We start from the raw sequence: 8,945 nt of genomic DNA on the forward strand, positions 1-8,945 counted from the left end.
TCAAAATTAAAGGCCTGGCAATTTGATATAAGCAGGAAGACAACTCCTCTCCTCTCTCCTCAGCCATATCCACACAGCATAGAAGAGATGAAAGCCTTTTCTGCAAATGAAGAACATTATGTCTTTCCTCCCCTTCACTCTATGTATCACAGAAGTCCTAGACATCAAAATCTCATTCATGTTGTTTGAATCCCTTCCACACCACAACTGTGTACCTCATCATCCACTTATCCTGCAGGCTGAATGCTGCACTGCAAATGGGAGAAGGGGATTTGGGGTTGGCAGGAGATAATATTTTAAAAAGGCAAACTAACCATTGCTCATCTATCGGCAGTCCAGTCAAAAACCTGCCAGCCTTTTGAGTTTGTTTCTTAGGACTGTGTTGGGAATAAGAGGCTTTCTTCCATGCTATCCTTTCTGTACACAATCCCTCCTGCTCCTCCATGTGCCAAACAGTTTCATTCATTCCATTTCCTTCTTAAAGCACTCTTTTCAACCAAAGGGTTTTTTATGGTACTTATATAAAAAAGAGATACAGATAAACAGATAAAAGCAGCAAAAAAACATTTGCATCACTGCCTCATGGAAAGATGTTTGAATCGCCGTCATGGCTCTACATAAATACCACCGTCTCAATTGATGACTAATTCTGATCTATCTGACCTGAATGAGCAGCAGCTCAGCCCTGACTAATGCTATTCAGTATGAGCAAGGGTGTCGAAATCTGATCTTAGACTGTAAACATCTTGGAATAAGAGCCTGTCTTCCAAGGTAATCAAAGCTAAGCATACTGATAGAAACAAAAAAAAAATACATTTCCCTGTTTTCTTCTGCAGTTGCCAGTAAGTCAAAACACACTGCATCTGGGACTGAATAATGAATCCTTTAAGAGGCACTGAAGAGGGGCTGTATTTTCTGGGCAATCCAATGATTACTCTTTAATCGACTGCAATTCTGCTTTTACTTTTAGGTTGGTGCCTGAAATACAGAGTATGCTGCTGATCCAGCTACAAAACCTTTCAAACTCACTGGCCCTTGCCTTAAAGTTTCATATTCAGCAATTCTTTTTTCTTGAGAGTGGTAGAGAAACCATAGCTACAGTAAACTACAAGATTAGGCAGAAACTCAATATGCATGGTTTATATATGCATATGGTTGTATTCCGTATTCCATATTCAACATGGGCCATAAATTGAAAGCCACACAGACAGCCTCCAGACACAGAAAGGACAGAAGGAATTTTGAGTACACAATTTCATATTTACAAAAAATTGGAATTACTGGCAGAAAATTATACTATTACCAAAGCATCATTGAAATGAGAAGATTTATTTTTCTACCCACGAGAGGTAGCTTTAGGAACAAACATCAAAGTAAAAGTGATTGTCGAAAGACAAGTGTATTTTAAAATCAAAAATATACTTAAGTAACTTTGGATTAGTGATATCTCCTCAGCACATAACAATTAGTTATGCATTATGTGGTAAGCAATGCAGTAAATGAAATCATGATCTCAATGTAGCTCATGGCAAGACTTCTACTAACCCTAGCGGAATTAGCATCTTTGTACCTCTTGTTTTAAGCATGGCATACTCTGCAGGTGGCACTAATGCCACAGAAGAGCACCCAAAACTTTTCAGAAGTTGAGACACATGAGAGAAATTCAAGCTAAAGCTGAACTAGATAAATATCAGTATGTTAAGTACCAGTAAAGCTGAACAGAAAAAAAAAAAAAAACCCTCAAGTTATTTCATAACTGGATGCAGTGCCATGCTGCAAAAATGCTGTATTAAAGCTTCCATTTGTTTTAAACATGAAAAATTATGTATCAGAGATACCACCAAAGTTCAGAAGACTGTTACCACTGTTCTCCATGAGATCCTAGTAATCAAAGCCCAAAAACACATTTCCTGAAGAGGACATAAAATATGCAGTTCATCATTCTGAAACATCACTCCTTATGTATATCAAAGCAGCAGGATAAAAATACCAGAAAGTGTTGCTGGAGGAAGACTTCCATGAACCAGAACTGTAAGCACTTCCTCACAGGAAGCAACACACTTCTATATTCTGAAGAAATCACCTGCTATTAGAAAGATATTGCAAACCACATGTTGCTACGTGGAGCTGTTCTCACAGCAAATACCCCTGTATGGCTCCTGTACACAGCCTAGCACTCTCTGCATCCAAATGACAATCAGAAAATTGCAATTAATGTCCAAAACAATTATCCTACTAACCTCCTTGGGAAAAAGACAAATATCCAGTGCTAATACCATAGGACCTGGTGATGCTACAGTAATGAAATACTTCAAGGAGGCTAACAACATTCTTTAAAGTTGGATCCGAAATGGACATTTCAGCCTAACTAGTAATGTTCACCAGAGAGACAACTAGTGAGCTGATATGGTCTTTATACTTATCCGGTTTTCATTGGTGTTAACTAGTTGATCGATAATATTGATAATTATTTATATTTGTTGTACTAACAAAGTAATTATAGTGTGATATTGCCAAAGGACATCCTTCACCTTAACTCAGTACACTTACTCAGGCAAGAACATGGTATTTCTGAAGGGTATTGTCTGAGGCAAAACACCTAAAATATTGTATTTGGTTCGTGTGGCAAGGTTTCAGTAGCAGAGGGTCTACACGGGTGTCTGCTGCGAGAAGCTGCTAGAAGCTTCCCCCATGTCCAACAGCGCCAGTGCTTGCTGGCTCTAAGACGGAGCTTCCCCCATGTCCTATAGAGCCAGTGCCAGCCGGCTCTAAGATGGACACGGTGCTGGCCATCAACAACAGTGGTGGCGCCTCTGTGACAACATAGTTAAGAAGGGGGGGAAAAAAACTGTGCAACGGCAACTTCAGCCAGAGAGAGGAGTGAGAATATGTGCGAGAAACAACATAGTAGGCATCAAGGTGAGCGAAGGAGGTGCTCCAGGCACCAGAGCAGAGATTCCCCTGCAGCCTGTGGTGAAGACCATGGTGAGGCAGGCTGTCCCCCTGCAGCCCATGGAGGGACACTGTGGAGCAGATATTCACCTGCAGCCCCTGGAGGACACCATGTCAGAGCAGGTGGATGCCCAAAGGCAGCTGTGACCCCATGGGAAGATCGTGCTGGAGCAGGCTCCTGGCAGGACCTGTTCGAACAGGAACCAAGCAGGTTCGAACAGCATTTTTGCTAATAATGTTCTCTAACAATTTGTTCCGTTAAGGCTACTACCAAATGCCTATTACAGTAAGGCTATTTCAGCCCTGGTCCCCCAAACTCATATATAGGAGTGTCCATAAATGGACATAAGACCACAGGCTAAATTAAAGACCAAACACTTCAAGATTAAGTGTTTTCCTAGAAAAAACTTGCCAAATTTTTCAGTTAGAAAATCAGATTTATTAAACTGCCATTATACAAACACGAAATGAAGTTTGATATAAAATACGAACATGTGTGTATGAAATGTAATAAAATGTGTTATGCATGTATGTATGCTTGTGTGCATACTTATATGTATCCTAGGTTTACAAGAGGAATAACAGTCAACGCACACACTATTCCTCAGTAAACTATGTAGTGGTTAAGCAGGCTACTATCCCAGTACACAGCTGTAGTTTTCAAAGTGGCAGTATTTTTCTGTTAAGTGCACTATAAAAGGAAAATTTTAAATTTACGTTCTTGTCATAAAATCTGCTATGGGCAATAGAAAAATACTGGCAATTTCTTCTGTTAGCTCTAAAAAAAAAAAAAAAAAAAAAAAAAAGAAAGAAAATGCTATTCTTTTTGCCATTTTCTATCCTGTTCTATGTTATATACAAAATTGTCTTGGGAATAACTTCTCCTTCCAAGAAGCGAATGTGATTGTTTTGCATCACATTCACTAAACATTTCAAATGTGATTAAACCAATGGACTGCTTCGTAGCCCACGTCGTCCCAAGTCCACTAACAGCTTCTACCTTCTGCAGCACGGACATTGAAGTCTATGAGTACTGGTGACGTTAGTAATTGCCAGCAGTTCAGTTGGTGAGATATTTGTGGAAGTAGTGTAATTTGTGTAAGCAGTATAAAACCAACTAATAGTCAAAACTTGGAATTTTTTCATTAGAAATGTTTAATGAAAACTCCTGTAATGCTAAAGAAAGCAAGCTGCAAACAGTCTGAAGCAGGCAAATACTTGTTTTCCCACTGCTTTTTATCAAAGTAGTGTAAATTAATAAATATTCAAAGGATAGTGCCTGTTCAACAGCTCCTGATATGCAAAAACAAATACTCAGCATAAAAGAAAATGACTAGTTCATCCTATTCATACATTTTCATTGACAGAAGAATGATTAGCTGCCTTGTCTAGAAGTAAGTTACATGCAGTGTTTCCATGATGCTGAGATAGTTGTTTGCAACATTTAAAGGATATTAATACGGCAAAAGCACATCTGCTATGCTGTTTGTAGTTATACAAAGCCCAGACAACATCCCTTGCTGGTTGAAACATATGCTAGTAGGAGAATGTATTTTCAAAAAGCTGAATGTTATTCAGTGAGACAAGAACATCTCACAGAATTAGGGTCTTTGGCACAACATCACATATTCCTTCTCATGGGAGCTAAAACAAGAACTGAGCCTCAAAAGCTAACAGATAATAATAAAAAAAAATCATGTCCTGTAAATCCCAAAGCAATCAATAAATAGCTGATTTAATATAATCTATAGTAATATATTAGATACAATATTACTCATGTGTGCATAAACCTATACTAGTATACATTTGGAATGCTTTGTGACCTTTAATTTTAATATTCTTGCAACTCTCATAGCTTTACATTCTTTAGACACAAGATTTAATATTTCCTCAAAATGCTTCAGGGGAAGAAAAGCAAAGGATTGTTTAATCTTTAGCACATGTGAATCAGCATAGGTCTACTGGCATCAGCAGCGACCTCCCAACAAATTTATGGCTGAAGGTCTGTTCCAAAAAACCCTTCAACCAAATTAACGCTGTTCATTTGAGAAATCAGTATTTATTCCGGGGTGTATCATAACTACACAAAAACAAATATTGAGGAATCAGGTTCACATCTTGGTGGATACTGGCAGCATGGCAAACAACAACTGGAGCAACCCCAAAAACTTTCCAAAGGGGACAAGTTGCTATATACCACACAAATTTTTTTCTCTCTCATTTCAAGCTAAGGGCTTACTAGATGGTGGCTACTACTCTGCAAAAAAAAAAAAAAAAAAAAAAAAAAGGGTAAAATAATTTTACTCAAAGAGTAAATACTAAACCCCATCAGCTTTCATAGGGCTTTGGTTGCACAGTAGAGCTGGAAATCTCTCACATTTCCCCAGCTGGGAATTTCACTTGTATAATGCCTTAGGTGACATGGTACTCCCTGATCTTTAGCACAGATTATACAGCAATAGAAATAGCCAGAAATAGTTCAGGATATTCCTTCTAGTCATATGTGTTCACACACATGGATACGTAATTTAGTGCAGCTTGGAAACACTGGGGCCCTTAAGCTACTGCAAGGTTTCAGGGAAGATCTTAGTGTGGCTTTCCACCAAGTTGTCCTATGAATTTTTCCCTGCAGCTAAGTAAAGGGAAACGTAAATACTACTTAAATTCATAATCATTGCCTCCACCTAGGTAATGACATTATAAGTTCTCAAGGAAGAACCCCAAGGTCTGCTTTCTTATCAAAGGGAGAAAGAGTGTGTTTAAAATAGCAGCAAGAAACGTCCAAGGAAAAACAAATATGAAGGTGTGATTTCACCTACCACGCAAGACTCTGAATTTAAATTACCTACAAGATGCACTTTTGCTGAACTGACGCTCCTTTTGTTTATAAAGCTATCCCTACCACATTACAAGGCATACATTAGTCTCTTGCTGTCCTGCTCTCTGCTCCTCATATGCGATCGTTAAAAAACCTATAAAAGCTTTTTAATTTTTTTGAAAAGAACAAACACACATTCTTGGAGTTATATTCTGCACGTTTGCAAAGACTACAAAGAGGTTCTAGCGACTGCAAAAAAACCCACTGTCCGACATTGAGGAGCTCCTTCTAATTTATGTCTACTGTACTCTCAGCACACTGAACTCCGTAAGATCCATAGTGTACTTAAAAATCAAGATTGTAATCAGGTAATTAGAAGGGGAAATTAGCTGTGAACCGTGGGAGGGTGGAGGGTAAGGAACAAATTACATCTGTGTTCTGAAGGTAATCTATTTTAGACCTCTGACAGACACCTCTGTGGCTGGTGCAGGAAACACCCAGCTTGGGCTTCCTGGGCCCGGGAATAACAAAATGGGAACCGGCAGGGCTGCTCTTCCATTTGGGTAGCAGAACACTCATACGGGCCACTGCCAGACCGCGAGACTTGCTCCAAGAGGACTGGGGGTGTTTCCCGTCCTACTGGTGTCACTCGGGCCACAATGTAGATGCTTCTGTCACCCCACCTTGGGGTACTAAGTTCCTGTTCTCCATTCACAGAATGATTTTAGGAGCATTCTTTGGCCCCTAAAATCTGCAAATACCTTCCAGCAAATCAATAGCACAATAAATATGAGAAACCAGTTCCACTCTCTTGCTGCACCATTGTTCCTAAACACAGACGGTGGCATTCATCTGAAATGGTCTCTGTAGGGTCCCTTGGTAGTCAACAGAAAGAAATAGTCATCAGCCCATCTCATTTAAACTATTTTAGATTATCTTTAGGATTAAGTGATCTGTGCTTTCTAGATGTGCTTATTTCATTCCAGGTATGAAAGGTACTAAGAACATAAGAAATTAAGATGACATCAACTAAAAAGTAACTATTTCCAGTGTTCTTGAGCTTTAAAAAAAGAAAATGCAGAATCTACATCTATTCTTTGTTATTCTTATGAGCTCAACAATCACTTGTTTCGTAAAATTTGCTTCCAATAATTCTCTTCCAACGTTCCTCATTTCTATCACTCTGTATTTAAAGATCCAAGAGGATATGCAAAAAACTGAATTGAGTTGCAGAAGAATGGTCCCAAAGCAACCCGTTTCCAGCCACCACTACTGAGTGGGGATTTTTCTAAATTCAAATGGTTCTGGTCCCTGCTGCACATGAAGAGCACACAGTTCCTGTGAACCAGATACAGTGAGGTCTGCACTAAGTCTTAAGACCAGCCCACTTGACATAACAAACCTGGCTTCAACTTCTGTATTTTATTCACAGTTTTTTAGCAAAACTGTAGCTTGCCTTCTTATACTGCAGATCATTAACAGGTGCAAGACCCCTGTCCTTCCAACTGTTCATCCCTGTCCTTCCTGCCATCCCACTGCAGCTCTCTAACAGGCTTCAAAGGGTTAAGTTTCTCCCACTCACAATACCAAGGAGTGTAGTAACTACTTTACTAGTCTTCTCTTTACATTGCTTGACATTATCAAATGGCACTACTAACCCAAATAACGTAAATTGGTTAGAGCATGAGTAAAACAGTGCAAGAGTAAAAATTCTGACCTCAACACAACAGGACAGAAAATGAAAACAGCAAAATCAACTGAGAAGAGAAAGGAGCACAGAGTTGTACGAGGTGGTTAACAAGAGCCGGTCATTCTGCCATTCTAAGCCACTCAAGGGTTTGGCATCCCAACCCAGCCTGTTCAGTGAGGTACCACCCCTCATTCACAATGAGATGCAAAGTCTCAGCCTTCATTCCCCGCTAATAAAGCTAAATCCTAAGAAGGTGGCAAGCTTCCACTTAACCTCTCTTGAGGACTTTCTAAGTCATGTCAGGTGGTGCTTTTGCAAAGAGCAAGTAATGCTTTATTGCTTACCAGAGGTACGCCCACACATATTTTATTTCTTGAGAAAGTGTTACTTAACAGAAACACACCACAATAAACTCTGGTGATCTCAAGTATCATCTTCTATACATTCACATCCTTTAAAGACTTTTTAAAGACCTGAGACAAAACCAATCATTAACCACAGCCTTATAATCTTGCCTCACAGGTTTTTAGTAACCACACCACGGCAAAAATTCATTGCTTCAAGCAAAGAAATTAAGAGCAGCAAAGAGCTGCACTGTATCAGCAAAGTAATTTACAGCTTAGAAACTGAAGTGGTAAATAGTACTAGTCTTTTTAAACTCTGCTGATGACCAGATTGGTGCTCTGGGAGCTAAAGTAAATTAGGAAACCAGGTTAACACCAGTTTCTAATCCAGCTGCTGAAGTGATAAGAAAAAAAGGATCCAATTTACCTGTGCTTCACTTGACATCAACCAGAAAACCATACAACAGCCAGAAGATTTAGTATTAAATTTAAGCTCACTTTGTCTTTTGGAGCTGTCACTACAGAGTCTTTGTTACTTAGTCTCAGTTCCCTCCATCCCTAAGATGTGGGTGATGTTTGGTTCGTACAGCTCTTCTCTTGTGCTCAAGCAGATCCTGATCCTGGGAAAGAGCTTGCTGAGTAGCCTCATGAAATGAATGGAAAATGTTTTTTCACTACCGTGCTATGGCTGTGTTCTGCCAAACATACACACACGTATGCATATGCACATGTGCACACAAAAAAGATCTATTGCCTATAGGTGGCTGGACTACTTACTAGTTTGGTTGGACTATTCACTAGTTTACTTGACATCCTCAAATTAATTGTCCTGCAGATACTCTTCAGAACATCCCAAAAGGGAGTAGGAAAAAACAACTAAAATGAGTGATTGCTTCTGAATAACTGTATCAATACCCCAGATAAGCCTCTCAAGTAAAAGGTTCTTAATGTCACTCACAAAATAGTTTAGTAGCTTTTAAGATAGCATGGAAAGAGAAAACAATAGCTTAATTCATCCCTTTGATTCCCCCCTACATCCTCATCAACAACATACAGCCTCACAGTTTATCTCAAAAAACTGGAATAAATTGTACATTTCCTGTCAGCTAGCAAGAAGGTCATCATTACTGTAATACAGAGA

This window comes from Leptosomus discolor, chromosome 1 (assembly GCF_034619465.1).
Source record: "Leptosomus discolor isolate bLepDis1 chromosome 1, bLepDis1.hap2, whole genome shotgun sequence".
NCBI classification, from domain to species: domain Eukaryota; kingdom Metazoa; phylum Chordata; class Aves; order Leptosomiformes; family Leptosomidae; genus Leptosomus; species Leptosomus discolor.